General features: G+C 39.6%; 1 protein-coding gene across 1 annotated transcript in view; it reads left to right on the top strand.

Annotated features, from left to right (window-relative positions):
- The window catches only part of ADGRA2 (adhesion G protein-coupled receptor A2), a 1,412,458-nt gene that overhangs the window by 1,381,799 nt on the left and 7,943 nt on the right, over positions 1-22,716 (top strand). The gene's annotated exons all lie outside the window — the stretch shown is intronic.

Genomic DNA, 22,716 nt, shown 5'->3' with positions numbered 1-22,716 from the left:
GAAGACTGTGGGTTCTATTCCCACACCAACTGCATGGATTAATTTCGAGTAATGACACTACAGTACAAAATGGGGGTGCTTCTGAGTGTGTTGTCCTTCAGATGAGATGTTAAACCATGGCTCCATCTGCCCAAGTGGGTGGTAGCTTAGGTGGATGTAAAAAATCCCACAGGACTTACTGAAAAGAGTAGGGGGCCCTTTATTTATTTACATCTTCCGGTCTTCAGTAACCATAACTTCATTAATCTTCTCATTTCATAATATCCACACTACATAACACACTTTTTAGATAAATTCAGTTTTGATTATTTACTTACTTTTCTAGATAAATTCAATTTTGATTATTTACTTCTATTATAATAATCATATTCAGTCATGTCCATATTTGTACTATCACTGCTCTTGAGAATTCTAAAAAAAAAAAATTCTGTACATAATTTATCCCACAGATTTTTTAACTTTCTTACATTTCAAAAAGATATGGTCTCTTGTTTCTTCTTTACCACAATACAAACATATTATTTCATTTTTCTTTTCGTATGGTATATTAGCTTTTACTGGTATTTTTTTATCCCCAATCTCCATAAAAAAATCTTGACACAACTTTATGAGTTCACCATTTCTTTCTTTAATTGCTTTGATTATTTTCTCTGGTATATTTTCCCATGGATTAACACAGTAATATTTTGTCATATTTTTGTACCATGTTTTTCTGTCTTCATCTGTTTCATCAGTCTATTTTCCAAATCTTTATCTTCTGTATTTCTTCATTATAACATTCTGTTTTTTTTTGTTTCCCCAAATTCGTCAGACATAATTTAAATAATCTTGTTACTAATTCTCATGTTTTTTTTTTATTTAACCATTTCAGAACCTTGTACAATATAATGATGCACCATATACACTACTGGGTTTAAAAGAAAATTTTCCAATAGACATCTATTAGTGGAATCCTCCCAAGCTCCCCTGCTGCATAGCAGGCAACTCAGTTGTGCATTGAAAAGTGTTGCCATAGTTTTGTTTTTCACCCCTAGCCTTCAACAGAATAAATCCCTCTGTTAATCCTAGAACAAACTTTGGTCAAACTAACCCACTCCCCAGTAGCAGCTATGGTAAAAACCTGCCATAAAGGATGGTCAGTTCCAAACATTTCTCCAACCAGCCTGATTGACATGTGCATCCTGAGGCAATGTAGTAATTGCCTCATGTATACTGACAACTACTTACTCCTAAAACAAACAAATGCAATATGTGGGAGATGTAATTACACTATGGATTTGGAATAAATTCTCTCACATAACAAATCGAACATCAAACGAGTTGTCAGCACACACACCACCTCTCACAAAAAACAAAGTCAACACACAAACCCAGATACTTGGAGGAACTCAATATAAGCTTACAAAAATATCAGAGACCTCCCAAATGCAAACCACTTGCACATCCTACAAAGCAAGTAAAATCCACTACACATAACACACACCAGTGTCTCAGCAAATAACCCCCTAAGGCAAAACACCTCAAAACCAAATGACCTGGTCATAGCTGACATCACAGTGAGAGACACAGATGTCCTTCTCACCAGGCTGGAAAAGAAGGTCACAATCAGCTGCCAGAATCCATTAAATCACACATGCACTCAAGTCACTCAACAATTACCTTTACGACTCTGTCACAGTAAATGTTGAGGTGATTAATTTCAGAATTACAACTCTGGACTATAAGAAGAGAGAGACATGACTGGACTCTCAGATTATATGTCCCAGGCAGGTATGTCCCTAGCCCTAAGCAGCATGTTACCTTCACTCAGGATGATGCCGCAATATAGACAAAAAATAATTGACTTCAACAATTGGCTCAGCTTTTGGTGTCAGTCTGGGGGGATCCAGTATCGGTTAGCCTGGGAAGACAAGGTTGACAGACCATGCTGCTTTTCCAGAGATGGTCTTTACCTGTTTCCCGTAGGCTTTCAGACACTGGCAAAGATGCTTGCCTCCCCCAAAGTGCCGTTTTAGGCAATGTCAAAACAACAAAATTCCCAACGTAAAAAAATCCACTTGAGATAAACTCAGGGTTATGCTGCTTATTGCTATGAGCCTAAACAAGAAACTGCACTCCATGGAAGTACTCTTCACACTGGAAAATGCTGACATCTGTTCAGTCAATGAGACATGGCTCAAGGCCACAGATTGCACCCCGACCAAGCAAGGCTACAACACCTTCCACATATTCAGACCCCAAAATGAGCATGAAAGAATCAAAGGTGGAGGTGTATCCATCTTCATTAAAACCAAATACACCCCAAGACTGGTTAAACACTACAACTCTCTTGAGCTACTACAGGTCCAACTTACTATTGGTAAAACACCGTACCACATCATAGCTAGTTACAAGTCCACCACTATGAACGAAGTACACCGCTTACCTGGACTTCCTAGATTCACTCACTATTCAACCAAACACTTTGGTCATAGGAGATTTCAACTATCCTTCCATCAACTGGTGACATACACAAGCAAAAATATGATCACCCTGAGGTTCCTGGACTTTGTCAATACAAATTCCCTGGAACAGCTAGTCTGCACCCCAGCAAGGGCCTCAAATGTCCTATACTTAGTACTGACCATCATGGGGGGGGGGTCACTGCACTACCCCCTGTGTGTTGCCCTCCCTGATAAGGTCAGACCATAAATTTGTCTTGTTCAAAGTAATGATCAGACCAGACACCCCCCACAGGAACAAATGCACTGCAAAATTTCTCCAAAGCAAACTACAACATAAGTGATAGTATAAAAAGTTTAAAACCCATGGCTAATGCATCCAGCAATGACTCCTATGCAGAGGACTACACAAATGCTCTGTACAACCACTTAAACAACTGTATAGACTTGGTTGTACCTGACTGGATCAAAACCAGATCCTCCCAAAAAACAAGTCATCCTGGTCTAGTGGACTTCAAGTATAAAAAGCTTACATAACAAAAGAAAGAAACTGTTATCTAAGAACAAGAGGGAACTTACTCAGTAGAGGAAGAATACCCTCCACAGCTTGAACAAGCAAATCAAATGTCTTGTAAAGTCCTCTAAAGCTACTTATGAGGCCAAATTAGCATCCCTAGCTAAGGATAATCATATGGCAATCTTTAGCTACATGCAAAATCTAAAAGGAAATACTCAGCTATTTGCCGAACTTATAGTGGACGGTACCACTCATACTGAAACTGTAAAAAAAAGGACAATGTTGTTATGGTTAGGTGACATATATACACCCCCTTACAGTTTATGTATTTGAGTATGTATGGTATCAATAATCCCTTGAGATGCCGAGAGTACACACTGTTGTAAGACTTTACATTAGTTACACTGCAGACCACTAGATGGCACCATTGTTCATGGAAATAATAGGTTTTAGGCCATATTACCTATTTAATTAAATTTATACACATTTTTACAGGCTTTTCAAAATATTTTACTGTTTTTTTTATAGATTTTATTATGTCAAGCAGAGATGTTTTATAATTCACTTAGTATTTTTTGTATGACTATTGCCATCCTTTATCTCCACAGTGGGAACTTGAGAATGTAGTTTAAGATTGTTTTATTGGAGTAATTGTTTTGGTGATGGGATTAGAGTATTTAAGAACAGAATTTGTAATGGCATTATATCTGATGAAGTCCTGGTGTTTAGAGGATGAAAACGTGGTGATTTCATTAAGCATTAATAAAGTATTGTTTTTTTAACTTTATAACTTCAAAAGTGGCGTCTACTTTTATCTGGTGCCTCAAAGTGACCTTTTTTACAGTTTTAGTGCTTGCTGCTGATCGCAGTCCTTGGGTGCTTTGTTCATTTTGTTGTTTCCTGAGTTTTGGTTGAATCATTCATACTGTGCCGGAGGAAATTGCCAACCTGACAGATTTTGGCGCAAACCTCACCCCCCCTGTTCCCACCAGCCATACCCCAAAGCATACCTGACACCAGTCTTCTACCTAGTATCTCCAAAGAGCAGGTCATATCTGCACTCTCCATGAGACCAGAAAACATCCCAGGCTGCTTAGTAAGCAATCTAAAACAAGACCTATCGGAACCACTTGGCACTCTACCCATTGCCTAAGCACTGTCTTTGTTCCAGCAAAGTGGAGAATAGCAACAGTAATCCCCTTGCACAAAGCAGGACATCAACCAACCCGCCGAACTAAAGACCCATAAGCCTAACCAGCCTCATCTCCAAGGCCATGGAAAGAATCATCATGGACCTTATCAACAAGGACACAGACAATCTTCAAAGTCTTGACCAGACCCAATTTGACTTTGTTAAGGGTGGTGGACTTCATCAAGAATGGATTAAGGCAAAATAGTACATACTGGCTATCTTGACTTGGCCAAGGGTTTCAACACAATCCCCCACTGAGAGACTCTCCCTGCTGGGGATTAAATGATATGTCACTAGATGGGTAGCCAGCTGGCTCACCGATAGAATGCATACTGGCAAAGTTGGGAGTCCACCTCTACCAGTAGACTAGTTAACAGTGGTGTACCACAAGGATCTTTGCTTGGCCGTCTACTGTTTGGAATCTATTTCTTGGAAGTCTGGGCAAAAGTAGCCAGCCTGTGGCTTACCAAGTTCGCTGATGATTGCAAACTGGGGTTAGTCATTGAGACCCCAACAAGGGATAACACAAATGAATGGTGCAAAATGGACTAAAACTAAATGTAAAAAAGTGCATTATCATCCCTGTTGGTAAAGAGGACATCCCTGCAAATTACAATATTGACAGTGCCCCCCCCTAAGCTCAAACCCAGTGGTGTGGGATTTGGGAGCACAGGTTGACAGCAACCTAAACTGCGATCACCATGTGTCCACAGTGGTAAGAAAAGCCTTCTGTGTTGCGCATCTCATAAGTAACGGCATCACATCCAAGACTAAGGATGTTATAACGCCTCTGTACTCGACCCTCATCAGACCACTAATAGAACACAGTGCTTCCTTTTGCATGTACCTCATCAGACATCTGCAGTAACTGGAGAATCCACAGTGGTTTCTCACCAAGAAAATTCAGGGCCACCAAAACATGACCTACATGGAAAAACTGATAGCCCTGTCACTGTACTCTGCATCATACACGCTGCTGAGAGGTGACTTATGCTTGGCCTACAGAGCAGTCTCTGAACTTGTCCTAATGGAAATACTACATGTCCACAAATCAACTGGAACAATAGTCACTCGATCCAGGGATCTTAACCTAGACTGTGACATCAACAGAACTTGTTGGAGAGACAGATATGTTTTCCAGACAGTGTCACTCCTCTGATATAAAATCCCAATTCACATGAAGCAGAGCTCTTCAATGACTCTGTAAGTGCAAATTAGACAGTTGGAAGGGAGACCGTAAATTCACCCCAGGGGTTGCACCTGTGTCTCACATGGACAGGGGCATTCGGTGCTGATCACAGACTCACCCTGCAAATAAAGACCATCTAACCATGGTCAATTAGGGAACACGGGCATAAAATGGCTAGGCTTGTACAGGCCCTAGGCCCATTAGCCTAGTAAACTCATAGGAACCTATACCTAATCCTCCTTATTTCTTCATATACAATACAGGATTTAATCTAAAACCCCATGCAAAAGAAAAAAATATTTCTAACAATTGCTTCTCACATAGCACTTGATAAATATGCTATTTTCTCTATTAATACTGAATTAATCAAACTTGCTTTCATCGTATAAGATAATCTGTACATTTTCCATAAAATGCAGATATATTGTAATTCCTTTGATATTGCATCCCATTGCTTTCGATTTCTTTCTTTATCAACATTTATTCCTAATACAGATATTTCTTTCATAGAGAATTGTATACTTGTTATTTTATTTTCTCTCCAGTTCATTTGTTTTTCTCTTTATTTAAAGTCATGCCTTTTTCTTTCGATCAACTAAACATAAAATATAATTTTTCTCATCCATTCTCTATTTTTGTAGTTAATGTAATAATATCCTCTACATATGACCTCATAGCTGGAATTGCAACATCTGTATGAATTACATATGCTGCTTTCTTCATTTTATGACTAACTGTTGTATTCATAACTAAAGCAAATAAAGCACTACTCACAGGGAACCATTGTGTTATACTCAGTGTCTATTTCTTTACTTAACCAACTATTCACTAAGACTCTTACTTCATTATTGCTACATGCTGTTATACACACAGTTGCTTATTTTTTTTGCTAATGTACATTTCCATTATTTGCAACAATATATCACCTACCATAAGTTTTATATCTTTTCTCCATTTTGCAATATTATTCACTATTTCTGTCAAAATCATTAATAGCTCGACATCTCTTTTCTTTCATACTATATGCACTTTCCTCCATTATACATTGCATCTTATTCTCGACAATTTTCTATATTATTTTTATAAATATCTTATAGTCTGTGTTATTTAACACTGTCTCCAGTTCTTTATATCTTTTTTCCTTTTTTCCATACATATTTTATTATCTCACTGCATAATTCCTCATGATTTAAACATTCATTCAACAATTCATTAAAAAAAAAAAAAAAAAAAAAAAAAGTCCTTTTTCTGCCATTCTTCTAAATTTTTATACATTTCATATCCAATTCCATCTGGACCAACTGCTGATTCTACATTTAACTTTTTAAACACATTTATCTGATTCAAATAAAAGTAATCTCTTTTTCGAATTCCCTGTGAATTTGTTCAGAGATCTTTTTTTTACTTCCCGTGTCTTGCCATTTGTCTTTTTTTCTTTCTAAACATTTTTTCACATAACAACAATTTCCATAATATGCTGTAGACTTTTCTATAAATTACCTTCTTTATTTTTCATTTCTCTGCTAACACTACTATCCTCCTTCACCATCTTACTTACATTTGGTGATACCTCTTCCTTTCGGCCTTGTAAAAATGTCTTTGCTTATATAATAATTCTTAATTCTTTTGTAATTTCTTTTCTAAGTTTCTCTCTCACTTTTTGTAATATTCTCTATTATTCTCCAATGCATCTTTGTATGTTTTAGCATATTCCTGCTTTTCTTTTTTTCTTACTTTACTCTGTTAATGTAAATAACTTCATTTGCATTTTAAGAGTAAACCACCATTCAGACTAACAATTGAAGATGCTTTCATATTAATATGGTCCTTCCATAATTGGCTAATTACTTTCTTTTCCATTGCATTCTTTTTCATACTATAAAGTAATCAATTTCAGATTTTAAAGTACAACTTCTGTATGTCCATGATTTTTTCCATAAACAATTCCCCATATTTCTTAACTTCTATCATTGTTTACAATGTTTCTGCTTTTCTTTTTATTCCACCTCAAATCACAGTTAAAAGCTCCTGTAATTATTGTATGCATATTTGTAAGTATATAGTCTAATATTCTCTAAAATAAATTCTCCCTTTCTTTACAAGTCATATAAGCATACAGCTGTAATTCTATACAAACCTTCCCTTGCCATCTTTAAACTACAATTGATAGTTTTCCTATTCTAGCTAATAGGACATCAACAATCTTTACTGTTTTTCTATATAAAACTGCTATTCCTGAACAAAGTTTGCTTCCCATACTCTATATTATCTCCCCATCCCATATTTTTGTGTCTGTAATCTTTCTTCATATCAGAAATCTTGTACCTCCCAAAACAATATCAACATCAAATTTACTGCACCACTCTAAAATCCTTATCCTTATGTTTTCATACTGTTTACATTGACTGAAAGAATCCGTAAATTATTCCTTCCTCTGTTCTTTAAAGGATATCATCTTCCTACACTGTTTTAATTTATATTTCTCATCCATTTCCTTCTTTTATTTTATATTAATACCTTTAAATTTCCTTATACTGTCTTTTACCAAAATAACTTTTTTCTCTTTCCACTTTCCAGCTTATATTTTCATCACTATCTTCTGATTATTTTTCCTGTCCTTCATCTCTTCTTTTACCATCTCCTTTTTTCTTCTAACATTTCATCTTTTTCTGTCTATTCTTAATATCCATTTTTTATCATTTCCCTGATTTTCAATACTTGATTCATTCTCTCTTTTTTTTACATTCCATCCATGTATGCCTGTTTTTTTACATTTATAACATTCAATTTCACATTTCTTTTCTTCATGTCCTATTTTCTAGTACATATATATAACATTTCATTTTTATCAGTCATTTACTAAATGTCCTCCTTTCCCACAGAAAAAATGAGGTTTTTAATTGTCCCAGTATTTTACAATATTGTTATGTTCAACATATATGCTACTCAGAATGTGTACAATTTTTTTTTCCATTTCTAAAATGACATTACAATCCCATCCCCCAGTCCATAAACCCTTATTGTCATAGAATTTTGAAGTCTTCATTACTTCTTTATAAATACTTTTTAAATATTCTTTTAAAGTCTCTCTTTCCACCTCTGATCAAAACTGTATATGTTACTTTCTTTTTTGTCTCTCAAAAAGATGCTTTAACTACATATTCATTCCATGGATTATCATTCTTTTTTCATATTAATACAAAAACTTTTCCATGCCTTGTGCAGTTTCAAAAAAGTCACAAAATGTCTCTATTATTCAAAATGAACGCTCTTACCTCTTGTGTTTTCATGATGCCCATATAATTGCACTGTCCCTTTCCTCATATCTGTTCAACTCCTGGCTTCTTTTACTTTGTACTCTCTCCAAAAACTTTCTTTTTGAAGTGTCCTTTTTTTTCTCTCTGTCTCTCTTTCTGTCCTCCTTGGATAGTCACTACTATCTTTGCATAGGTTTACTCCCATTTTAAGAAATAATTGCTTTTGAAAGAACGTTTCAGAAGCCTCTGCTACATCCACAACTCCTTTCATTGAGCTGTTCTTTGCTTCTGCTCCTTTTGAAGTATTCATCTCATGCATAGTCCTCCCAGCCTCCACTGCACTAAGAACGGGATGCGTGTATGTATTTTTATCTGACACTTCTGTGAGTACCAGTCGCGAGTAGGGAAGTTCCCCAATGCCTTGGTCAAGTTTCCCCTTGTAGTATAAATTACACTTTGGTTTCCCCTGAAAAGAAGTCATTAGTCTAAACTCGGTCAATAAAGGATAAATTAATAAACAAATTAAATTAAATCAGGTATGCATGGTCTTCTTTTATTAAAGCCATGTTAGCTTCATACACAAGGAAGATATAAACTAACAGGTAAAAGATGTCATCACTATCTCTTTCAAAATATTTTAATTTACAAGAAAATGAACTAATCTGTCTGTAGTTTTCATTTTTGTTTTTAATCTCTATTTTTATGGACAGATAATATAATAGTCTGCCAAGAAGAACGCATGAAGCTTTTTACTTAATGGTTTCTGAAACATTAATGGAATGTTGGTGTAACTGAACCTCAGATGTTTCTTCAAACTATCCCTGTGTGTCATCATCTCCCTTGCATTACTCTTCACTGTTTTCAGCTTCCCTGTTTTTAGTGGTCAGTGGACTCATTGCATTATACTTTAGCTGTCTTAAGGAAGAAGTAGTTCTTGTATAAAATGTTCTAAAATAAGTAGCCAATGTATTAACTGCTTTCATTATAACCTCAGCATTGCCTAATTCATTATCATTGTTAACATATTGTCTTCAGCATGATATATAGGAATTAAAAACTTTGGAATTGTTTTAACATTTCTTCCCAGAGAGCTTTAATGAAAACTTTTACAATTTTTAGTAGGTTTTAGAAATGTATTACATACTTCCTTGTATTCACCCTCTAAACCCAAGGAAATATTGTGTATAGGTCTTCCACCTGTTCTTTTCCTTATATCGTTCCACTATGAATTTATTCCACCATCTTGGAGTTCTAATCCAGTCTGTTCAGTAGTTTGATTTTCAAGGGACACTGTCTTCTATTAGCTTATATATTTTGCCATAAAACAGATTCAGTGCTTCCTGTGCAGTGCTGTCCTTAAACTCAAAAGATCATTCAGCACTTTCAATGAGTTTATTACATTTTATATAATCAGCCTTGGAATAATTTCTGACTTATAGCTTCATTGGTAGATACTAGGTTAACAGCCACTGGGTCCTTTGTATGTCTAGCCATGCAAGCCAAATGTATCCCATAAGTTACAGTGACTTAAAGGTTATTTTTAACAGATGTATGTTAGGGCATGAATTAACAGCTGCCTGTGTCCATCAGAGACATAGGTGTCAGACCAAGAGCGAAGTTCAGATTTCCCATCCACTGGTCCAGATTGTATTTGAATAGGGTTATGCATACCTCAAAACTGTCTAGATTTTTGCAGAATGTCCAGATATTTACCTCATATTTTTGGTGTGTTCGTCATAAAATCTATCTTTTTCTTTGCAATTCCTTAAGAACTTAAGTCACTAAACAATGATAACTATTTGAGTGTCAAGACTTTATAGCTTTAAGAAAATGCATGCAAACACAAAATCTGTTATTCTAGCAATTTTCTAAGTTTACATGAGCAATATTTAAAATCTGTCCCTATTTTTGCGTCTTTTCCCAGATTTCTTGGGTTGAGAGGTATGGGACTTAAGGAAAGGGTCTGCTTCACATGGACGTGAAACCTGTTTCAGAGAATGGGGATTCTCTGAGATACATACCTGTCCCTCCAACATGTCCTATTTAAGTTGCAAGTAAAGTTTAAATCCTTAGATCTAGTAGTTCTGGTGCTTTTCATTTTTTTGGTTATGCAAAAGGTCCATCAATGTGGGATTGTGTGATGCCTTGTATGCCAGGCATAAATCACCTTTCAGTCTATTTGAAGCAGAGTGTAGAGATGGGGCTTTGAGGTGATCAGCACAGGATATCGTGTTTTTACCCTGTATTCTTTTTGTGAGGAAACTCTGTGGACATTCCAGTTGTTGCATGTGCCTGGTCAGGCACACACTAAAGGGGGCATTATACTCAACGATGGTTCTGATGATGGCTGACTATAGTGGCACGATTACTTCCCTGGACCTAGACACCATGCCCTTACCTGTAAGGTGAGTGACATAAAATGTTTTTCTTACAATCTTATACACACTGGTCTAAAGCCAGGTTGCTACAAATGTCCCCTAACTACTTTGTCTACTTTTAGTGGTGTTTCATCAATGAAGTAGTTTCCCCTGGGTGATTGACCTTCCAAAAAGTACTATTATGCATTTATTGGCATTGAGTTTAAGTTATGGTTTTGGCACCACTCATTTGTGTTAGACATTCCTGTAAGATGTTAACATGTTGAGTGTTTTTTACCATCGCTCCTTGCTTGCAATCATCTGCAAACTTGGTAAGCTAGAGGTCCTTGATTTTGGCTTTGCCTTACAAAAAATAGAGATCAAAGAGGAGCGGACCCAACACAAATCCTGGGGGACTCTACTGGTGACTTGTCTCTTTGTGGAGGTGGTGTCTCTAATCTTAGCTTCCTGGATCCTGGCTGTGAACCTGTTGGCTATCCAGCAAGTTACATAAGGGTTTGTGCCTAATTCCAGCGTTTATTTACAATGCCAGAGTGGGATATTGTATCAAATGCCTTAGTTAGGGCAAGGTAGGCAATATGCATCATTTTACCCTCATCCATTGCCTTGGTGGCATTCTCAAAGAAATCCGCAGGTTTAGTAGACATGACCTGCTTCTGACAAAACCAGACTGGGTTATGACCACAGTTTTCCCATGTCACTGTTAATCATTTCCATGACAATTGTTTCCATGGCTTTGCATATGAGACTAGTTAGACTTATGAATCTGTAGTTTCCAGGATCCGTTGGTGGTCCGCCCTTGTGCAAAGGGATGGCTATTACAGGCTTCCATTCACATGGCACAAAGCCTGTAACCACAGGCTATGGCTGAATAGTGGCACCAGTGTCCCTGACAGGTCATATTTCATGATATTTAGGAGGCATCCTGGGATATTACTGGTGCCCAGTAAAGCTGTATTCTTGGCCTTGGAGAGCACATCTAAGACCGGCACCCTTCTGGTAGTTGGATGGATTATGTTTTATGGTATTTCCTGAGGGGCAACTGGGGGTGGCACTTGGGGGGGGGGGTGCAAGGTTGGAGCTGAATATTGCAGCCAGAAGATTTGCAATATCTCCCATTTCCATGAATATGGCTCCATTTACCAACACTTTGGCACATTGTTGTGTGCTGCCTTTGAGGATTGGACATAGCCAAAGAAAGCCTGATGGTTGTCCTTGGCCTGGGAAGTTATCTTTACCCCAACATTTGTTTGGCTTTACTTAATCTTCTTAGTTATCTATTCAGTTTAATGAGCAAGCTTTTATCTTTCTTGGTGTTACACCTAATTTCAGTTATGACTTTTTTGCTTTTGTTGTACAATTATTTTAATTTTGGATTTTTTTTAGTTAGTTTGGGACTCGCTTCTGGTAGGCACAGCAGCCTCTATTCAACATGGTTGTTCAGAGCTTCTGTGAATAATCCTACATAGGCTGTTGTGCTGTCTGGGTTTGGAGCGGCATTTAAAAAAATGTAATTTGCCTTGCGGTAGTTTCTGTTATAGGGTTTTCATGAGATTACAGAACTGATTCTTATTTCAAAGGAGACTGCTTTGCACTAACTGATCCAGGGTGTTTGTTTTTACAAAGTCTATGAATCTCTGGACCTGCAAACTTGGGGTCATGTAGGATTCCCATTTTATACAGGAATAAAGTTTTTTAGTTTTAGTTAGAAGTTTTTTCTGTAACCCACAAATGACTGAAATTTTAAACTGCTGTAATCTTTTTGTTACCATTGTTTAAAGATTTGTCTCTAATCTACAAATGATTGAAATTGTAAACTAATGTAATCTTTTTGTAATCTTTGTTTTGGAGCTTTTCTCCCCAGGACTTCATTGAAAATGGGTTCTTTTTGGCCCAATGGACTATCCTGGTAAACCAACTGCAAATAAATAAATAAATAAATAAAGTCCCTCATGAGTATGGTAATTGGTTGAATGGTGAATGTCTCCATCAGGTCTGAGCTGTGGGTTTAATGACAAATAGAGGGTAGCCTATAACTTGCTAGGATATGGTGTAGGACTTTGTCTGTGGTAATCTGGATGCAGAGGAATTCCAGTGTGTCATCCTAAAAAAACCTAGAGGTATGTTTGTTACTGATGTAGACTGAGACACCTCCACCCTTAGTCCCTGATTGTGTAGTTATTGCTCTTAATGTGCAGAAGGCAGTGAAGCCTTGCACTGCCAGGATACTTGCTGCAGCTTTACACCATGGCTCAGTAACTGCACAGATGTCCACATCCTCCAAGGTGAGGAGAGCTTGGAGGGAGTGGAGCTTTTTGTTTAGGCTCCTGGCACTGAGTAGTGATACCTTTAGATTTCCATAGGCAGATTTTGCTATACTAAAAGGTTTGTCAATTTGACATTGCCTTAGAAAGATTCTATGGAGGAGAATAAGAAGTTATGTACTCACCATAACGTTCCATGTGAGTTGTTCATCTCGCCTTCATTCTTGACTGATTGATGGGTTTGGAGCCGATCCATCGGCTCTGGGACAGGCGTATGCAAAGCTCGAGGTCTTCCAGTAGCTCAAGGCCAAGCCCCAATCCCATGATGCACTGAGAATTACCTCAGATCTTGTTTGCTGCGTGTACTATAACCATATAAATGAGCTATCTTCCTATGGAAAGGAAGAAGAAATTGTGCAACCAGGATGAGACCATCATCCAGGTCAACAATCAGCCAGGAGGTGGAAGGAGGGAGGGATGTAAGAATGAAGGCGAGATGAACAACTCACATGGAACATTATGGTGAGTACATAACTTCTTAATGTGAAGTTGTTTAATCTTGCCATTCATTCTTGACTGATGGCTAGTGTCCCAAGCACCATCAATCTCGGGTGGCTCACAGGAATACATTCTTCAGGATGGTAGACCCAAAAAGAAGCCCTGTCCCTGGAGGCATTATCAACTTTGTAATGTATGATAAAGGTATGAGGTTTAGACCAAGTGGCTGCTGCACAAATGTTATCAAGGGCCAAATTGATTTGGAATGCAGAGGATGTAGAAACCGCTCTGGTTGAGTGAGCTTTAATCTTGTGTTGCAAAGGCATATTATTCAGATAACCATTCAGATACAGTTGTTTTAGCCACTGGTCTACCTTTTTCTGGATTCAGAGAATGAAACAAAGAGCTGGTCTGATTTCCTGATATCTTTTGTTCTATCCAAATAAAATCTGAGCTGTCTGTGAACATCAAGTTTGTGCAGCATATATTCCAACTTGTTGGAATGATTAGGGAAGAAAACTGGTAACTCAATAACTTGGTTAATATTGGTTTCTGAACAAACTTTGGACAAAAAAAGAAGGATTTGTCCTAAGTGATACTCTGTCAGCATGAAAAATCAAATAAGGAGGGCTGATAGATAAAGCCTGAAGGTCTGACACTCTGCGAGCAGAAATAGCTACCAGAAAAATGGGTTTCCACGACAAATATTTGAGGTCACAAGATGATGCTGGTTCAAACGGGAGAAGGATTATACGTGACAGCATAACATTTAGATTTCATAGAGAATAGGGAGTTTTCACAAGTGGTCTCATATGAAATGTCCCCTTGAGAAAGGCCTTGGATAACTTGTGGGACATATTTGACCCGTCAGTCCCACAATGAAAGTTACATATAGCAGCCAACTGGACCCGAACTGTTGCTGCTGCTGCTACTCCTTTGTTAAAAATCATAGTCAAGAATTCTAGTATGGATGTCAAAGGGGCTTGGTAAGGATCAATGCTATGCTTAGAGGCCCATAAGGAAAACCTCTTCAACTTACTAAGATATAATCTTCTAGTGGATGGCTTATGAGAAGACAAAATGATCTGTTTTGTCTCATTGGAGAAGTTATGAAGCCTGGCTATGAGGGGAACTGGAGCAGCCAAGCTGTCAGCTTCAGTGACTGCAGAGAAGGATGAAGGCCCCCCAACGGATGTGTCAGAAGGTCTGGAACTGGGTCCAGAACTCAGGGATCCTCCAAGAGATGATGTCGGAGGAATGGGAACCAAATCTGCCAAGGCCAATGAGGGGCTGTAAGAATGATGGTCCTTCCCAGGGATTTTGCTTTTTGTAGAACTATGGGTATCAATGGGATTGGTGGAAATGCACAGTGGAGACCTGGGGGCCAATCGTGTACGAGTGCGTCCCTCAGGGCTTCTCCCGGAGGAGGAATCAGGGCAAAGTAGCTTCTGCAATTCGTGTTGATATGACTGACAAAAAGGTTGCAGCAAGGCTGGCCCCATTTGTAGAAAATCCTGCCTGCAATCTCTTTCTTGAGGGACCACTCATGCAGCAACAAGATTGCCCTGCTCAGTTTGTCTGCTATAACATTGAATCTCCCCGGGATATGCATTGTCAGCAGAAAGCGCTGGGAGGAAACAGCCCACTGCCAAACTCTGAGAGCTTCTCGGCAAAGGGGTTAAGATCTGGTTCAACCCCTGCTTGTTCCAAGTACCAGACTACTGACATACTGTCTGTCTGAATTGCAATCGTTCCTAGGGGGAGAGAGTCCAGGAAGTACTGCTCTCATCTCCAGAACATTGATATGCAAGTGTGACTCCTGATCTGTCCATGTGCCTTGGGCAGTCTTTCCCTGAAAATGCCCCCCCCCCACTAACAGGGAAGCGTCCGTGGTCACAGTGGCTACTGGAGGGGGTAAAACAAAGGGACGTCCTATGGTGACATGAAGAGACATCAACCACCACTGGAGATCTTTCTTGCAAGAGCTCGTAATCAGTATTGTGTGGTCCATGGGAAGTTCCTGGTAAGACCATTGAGTGAACAACAGCCATTGAAGGATCCGCATATGCATTCTTGCTAATGGTATGGCTAGGACTGCTGCAGCCATCAAACCCAATACTTTCAGAACTTCTGAAGCTGGTGCTCTGTCTTTCAATACCAATGTGTTGATAAAGAAGAGAGAGTCTTTCGACTGGTAGCCTTAGAGTGGTGGTTGAGGTGTCTAGCTCTGCCCCGATAAAAATGATATGCTGCGATGGTGACAAGGCAGACTTTTCTGAGTTGACTGTAATGCCTAGATGATTGCAGAGTGACAGAGTATACTCTCTTGTCTGAATCAGTTGATGCCTGGTGGTGGCGGTTAGGAGCCAATCGTCCAGGTACAGAAACACTTGGAATCCTAGATGCCTCAGGTGAGCAGTGACCACTGCCATGCAATTGGTGAACACACTGGGGGCTGTAGTGAGACCAAAGGGCAGGGCTCGAAACTGATAATGATTGGCTCTCAGATGGAAATGTAGGTGATCTCTGGATGGCCTGGCCATTTTTATGTGATAGTACGCATCCTTGAGATTTATCGAGCACATCCAATTGTCTTTCCCTAAGAAGGGAAGTATAGACTGGAGCGTGACCATCTGGAACTTCTCTTTCTTTACATATTGGTTGAGTCTGCCGAGGTCCAAAATGGGTCTCCAGTCCCCTGCTTTCTTTAGAACCAAAATGAACAATGAGTAAGTTCTGGATCCTGTTTGGTCTGCTGGGGCTGGCTGGATGACTCTTTTTCTAGCAACTCTTGGATCTCTATAGTTGCTTGTTCCCTGTGACTGGGTGAAACGTCCAGGATTCTCCTTATGGATGGGGGGTGGTGAATGGTATGAAGTACCCTCTGGAAATTATACTTTGTACCCAGCTGTCTTTTATTTACTGCCAGGCATCTGGATACAAAGATAAGTGACCCCCCCCCCCCGACTGCCTCTAGAGCAGGACAGTTGGGCCTCCTTTCAGGAGCGTTGGTAGGGTTGACCAGAAGTGATCTCTGTCACCCTGATGTTGTGGACCCCCTCTGCCGCGAGGGCAGCGTCTTCCACTATTACCCCCTCCTCTGCCCCTGGAGGGTGGTTCACCACATGTGTCCTGAAAGGTTCCTTGGGCTTTCCGGAACCACATTTTTCCTCCCCTTTGGCCTTTGGGATAAAGCCGGGTAGTGGTGGAAAAACGGACTCCGACGACAGAGTCCTTCCTTCCTGCTCACACCTGGTCAAAGTTTCCTTCACTTTAGGCCCAAAAAGGGATGAGCCATCAAAAGGGGTGTTTATGAAGGATGACTTAAAGGGCTCCGTGAAGGAACACAAGCGCATCCAGGAATGTCTTCTAAGAGTGAGTCCTGTACCCGCTGCCCTACTCATTCCATCAGTTGCATAGGATATGAGATGTATGGATGAGTTGGCAATAGAATTTAGGGTAGCAAGCTGGGCAGCAACTATGTCAGAGGCCCCTGCAGCTACTGTACCCTGAAGAGTATTTAAGGAGATCTCTTTGCAACCTAGTGAAATGGGTTAAGTAGTCCAGTGAGCGGAGAGCAAAAGTTGCTGAACTGAACATACATTTCCCATATCCATCTATGATCCTAGACTCTCTACTAGGAGGATGGATAGACGAAGAGGTCTCAGACATTTCCTTTTTGGTGATTAGCTGCCGCCAACACCATGGCATCAACAGGGACTCCCTTGGATAAGAAGGTTTTGTCTGGTGGGGCTGATATAAACTTGTTAGGTCTCCTAGGATCAGGCTTCATGGACTCCGGTGACTCCCATGCCCTCTGAGAGACCAAGTACATGAGCTCATCGAAGGGCGGAGGCACCCAAGAGGTGGAGGGTTGAGACCCAAAAGCTTTCAGTAGAAATGACATCCTCAGTAGGGCTTTTGGACTGCCAATCACCCCTCTGCCTATGGATCTCAAGTATCTCAGCAAAGGAGATATCCTCAGAGGGGGTCCGTAGGGACCCTTCTGACTCATCCAAGTCAGTGTGAGATGTTAAAGACTCCTGTGGAGAGTCCAAGTGTCCCCTCTTGCACAATATATTTCTGGGAACCTCCTCAGTGGGAGCCTCTGGGGAGGTCTCAGAAGAGCAGGGGGCACCCGGTGGGGCTACCTGAGGCTCTGGGTCTCTATGCCTAGCCTGGATGATGGAAGCAGAAGCAGACACAGGCGCTTTAGGGGATAAGGAGGCAAGGCCTGAAGTCGAGGATGTCTTGGGGGACAAAGCTCTCCTCATGGCCTCAAAAGCACCACGGCTCCAACAGGAAGGAACTGACAGATCCAAGGGAACTGTCAAACCCTCCTGCACTGAGGCCATGGGCTCCGAGAGGTACTAGCCAAGCTCATCCGAGGGGAAAAGTCGGCACCAAGTCGGTCCAACTATCCTCCCCGGATCCAACTGGAGGGTGTCGACTCCTGGAGTCCCCGGTTGGCGCGAGGACACTGGAGCAGGTCTCGGCTCCACGATCAACAGGTCTGCTTCCTCTGGCTCCGAAGGGCCAGTACGGCTCGGAGGAGTAGTAGTCAAAGCAGGAGTAGTGGTCTTCGGCTCTGAAGCCGCTTGGGTAGGAGCCAACAATTTAGCAAGGCCTGGTGCCTGTAGAAGCTTCTGTATCAATTGATCCATATCCAAATCCGACAGGCTGACAGATGACCTAGAAGAATGCACTGATGGTGCCGACTGAAGCAATGGTAACTGAGGCACTTCGGATACCGGCTCCAAAGCTGTGGGCCAGCTCTGAAAAGAAAAGACAGCTGGCTCCGAAGTTTGTGGAGCCGATGTCGCCGAATCCTCCAATTTTTTTGACTTCTTGGAATGCTTAGAGTTCTTAGATTCCACAGAAGATCTAGAGGACTCGGAAGATTTGCTGGCCACATCCTGCAAATACTGCAGCAGTGAAGGGTTGTATCAGGTTTCGATTCATTGTTACAAAAGGACTGATGGAAAACATTTGACTGAATTTTAATGGATCTTCATTGGATAATTAATTTATGACGTCATTTACTTTTGAGTATTTAACATGATGAGTTATGCTTCAGCCCACATATGATGAAGTTGTTGAAACAAAAACGTATTTCTAACTATGTTAATGGTGTTTTTTATACTTCAATAAAAGTGTTTTGCTGCATTAATTCCCTTCGAGGCTTTATTGTTTCAGGTTGCGAGGTAGTTCTCTGCTTCCTTGTTTGGTTTTAATCACCTCTTTTTTGCCTTACTGTCCACATCCTGGTCACTCAACGCCTCTTGAAAGGGGTGTTTTAACAAGCCCCTGTCCATCAACTTCCTTTTCCTCTCTAACAACACTCTCGAAGAAAAAGAATGACATATGGCACAAGACTCTTGTAAGTGGACAGCTCCTAAACAATAAACATGTTACATGTCCACCTGTAACAGACATTTTTTGGTTGCAGTCTGGACATTTTTTAAAACCAGACTTTGGGTGCTTGTCTTTATCATCCACCATAATAACTGCTATAAAAACACGCAGAGTAGATAATAAGCAATTTACTAGGCTCTAACAACACACACACACAAACGAGCCTAAGAAAAAAGTATTAAAGCTACTAGAAAAGGCTGTATAAGCCACTAGAATATTTAAACACATTCTCTACAAAAATTAAGGCCAAAACACACGAGGCCAACAATAGAAAAAGGCTGTTTAAAGCCACTAAAAAACTACTTAAACACACAGTAAGAGCAAACTAGGCCAAAACACATGAGGCCAATATTTTAAAGATTAACAACAACACACGGGAAGGGAGGTTTAAGGAAGCTGTAAAAGCTAACTACCTATCTTATCTATGAAAAGTTTAGTAAAACTTATTTAAGCAACTGCTAAATATATAAGTTTTTAAATTGTACTGGCCCGAGCTTGCACTGGCACCTCCGATCAGATGCCGCGGCAAACTAGACCTGAGTTAATTCACGGTGCATCATGGGATAGGGGCTTGGCCTCGAGTTACTGGAAGACATCGAGCTTTGCATACGGCTGTACCAGAGCAGATGGATCGGCTCCGAACCCATCAGTCAAGAATGAACGGCGAGATTGAACAACTTCACATTGATGTTAGCCAATGTTTGAAAGCCTACAAGGGACAGGTGCAGACCATCCTTGGAAAAGCAACATGGTTTGATAACCATGCCCTCTCACACTGACAAATATTGTATCCCCTAGAATAACACCAAAAAATTCAGCCAGTTGTTAGTCAATCATTTTCTGTTTATACTGTCTAGTATGTTATGATCTAAATTTGCCAGGGAGTCACCAACACCCAATATCTATAATGCCCTTCATCAAAAACACAGTATTCAATATTTTATTGCCTCTGGCTTAGATTGCTTACTGTTTGGCATAAGTTACCTTCTTTAAAAATACATAAATAAAACTCTGAAAGTCCTCATTTGCTCCATTTCTAAATGTGTGTGTCCCAGTAAGTATTAAGGAAAGAACTCAAAACAAAATACTAATATACTTTAATTCTTTAAAGAAAATTTTGATTTCCCCAGATGGAATCATGCTCCACAGAAACCAACCAACTGATTTTCCTCTGTTCTGCTAGTATACTCACAATGCTAATTTATCGCTGAATTGTATTAAATAACCTGCAGCAATTTAAACACTATTTACCATGCAAACAGATTTCACTTCCAATCTCTTACTTTCTAATATAATGAAAGATTTTATACCTGTATATTCAACAGGGTCCTTGAGCCATGTGTCTTAAGGGAGTACCTTTTTTTGTCAGCAATCCCTGTAGCATATAGTTCCATTTTTGTTCATTTCTGCACTGAAAAAAACAGATTCTGATATTAGAAACAATTGATTTTAACTTATATTCTCATTTTTCAGAGATAAGATCCAAAATATTTAACTTTTACAGTTAACCTTTAAATTAACCAAGTGTGGGTTTTACAGGCGAAGCTATAAAAAAGTTTGGTAAACCAGTAGTAATGAAATAACATTTCTGAAACACTGCTATCCATTGCTTTCTTTAGTCCAACAACTTTCTCATGCCTCATTACTGCCAAAACATTACACCAATATATTTGTTCCACATTAACACAGCTAATAAGTGTTTAACCATATTGAATATGTACTAGCACATCCATTTTGCAATGGCTTTTCAAACAACCATCTTTCCACATTTGGCTTCTGTGCAGGTGTTTGCCTCACACTTCTGGATGACATAGGAGGGAACATGTATGTGATTCCTGTCTGCGTACTCTGGCTTGGACTACTGCCATGCTACTTCACTGTTGGTTGCTGACTTGTTTCAGCACAACTGTCTTCCATCACAGAGAAGAGCCTGTTGTCAACTGCATCTGATGTCAGTACTGCAGAAGCTCTGCCACAATGCTCTACTCCTACAAGTTTAATGAGAATTTTGTCATTGCACAATAGCTTGCGGTCACTACATCTGACCTCAGTACTGCAGGAGCTCTGTCACAAGGCCCTACTCCTACAAGTTTACCGAGGATTTTGTCAATGAATAATCTAAGTACATTTATCATGAAGAACCTTGCTATTAATTTTAATCAGTCAAATATATGCCTGCTCGGTGATTGAAAGTCTCTGTGAAATAATACATGCACTCTAAGGATTACTTTGTATCTCCTTGTTAAGAGCTTTGTACTGGCTATAAACTGATTACTGTCAGTTATAATGTGTCCCTCTCTCATGAAAAAAAAACAAAATTTAAAGTCCCTTCTCTTGATAATACAACCACTGAAGTCACTTTCTCGTATCAAATTATTAGAGGTAATAGTGGATGATAAGCTTACATTTGACCTGCATATTCAAAATTGCTTAAGAAAAACTCATCATAAACTGGAGATGATTTACAGAGCCAAAAACTCTCTGACCGACACAACTAAAACGACACTTGCCACTACTTATCTCCTTCCCACACTTCTTTATGGCACTCCCATCCTTACTAACAGGGCAAAACAATGGTGTAGCAGTTAACGTGGTCACCTCACAGCAAGAGGTTCTCCAGTTCGATTCTTGGCTGGGGTGCCTTCTGTGCAGTCTGCATGTCTTCCCTGCATTCACATGGGTTTTCTCTGTGTGCTCTGGTTTCCTCTCACATTCCAAAGAAATGCAGTAGGTGAAATGGACACTAAAATGGCCCTAGGTGTGAGTGTGTGCATGCAAGGGTGTGTGTGGCACAACCTCCCAGGAGGATTGGGCCTTGGGCTAGCAACCTGAGCCCATAAAATCCATAACTGCCACGGAAACGAGTGCTGAAAGGTTCTCATTAACTGATATATCACATGGTTCATAAACAGGAGAAAGAGCTATATCCTTACTAATCCACAAGCTTCACAAAAATTAAAAACTGAACAATGCTATAGCAAAGTTGTTAAATTTACAACACATACCCCTTTCAGAACCCTCCATTCCATAGCACTAAGAAGACTAAATTGATTAGAAATGCTTCAACTAACATATAATATACAGTGATTCTTACCACCTATAAAATTATCCAGCATCCATCTGCCTAACACTAAACAAATTCTACACAACTATGTTCCCAGTCAGTCATTGCGATCCAGTGACCAAAATCTCTTGTTTACAAACCTATCAAATCTGCTGGGGATTGTCTGTACTCTTACAAAGTTGCTAAGGTCTGGAACTCCTTACCTGTATCCATCAGGTCAATACCCTCCCAGCTGTCTTTCAAAACCACTCTGAAAGACATCCTAGCTAAAATCTGGCACTGTTCTTGCTCAAAACCAGGATAAACTATATCACTAAAAGTGAACAAGTGCCTTTTCATTCCTTATACCTCCTTAATCACCCTTTTTCACTTACTTGTTTACTTCTGTCAGATTCTTTTCCCTGACTCTCTCTAAATATACCATAAAGCTATTTCCCTCACTTCATATTGCAATTCTTGTTTGTGTTATGTTCGACTAAATTACCTTTAATTTCTCTACAA

The sequence above is a fragment of the Protopterus annectens genome, chromosome 9.part0 (assembly GCF_019279795.1).
Source record: "Protopterus annectens isolate FY-2018-M chromosome 9.part0, PAN1.0, whole genome shotgun sequence".
NCBI lineage: Eukaryota > Metazoa > Chordata > Ceratodontiformes > Protopteridae > Protopterus > Protopterus annectens.
The sequence above is the reverse complement of the archived record's forward strand: the minus strand, read 5'-3'. Positions and strand labels throughout refer to the sequence as shown.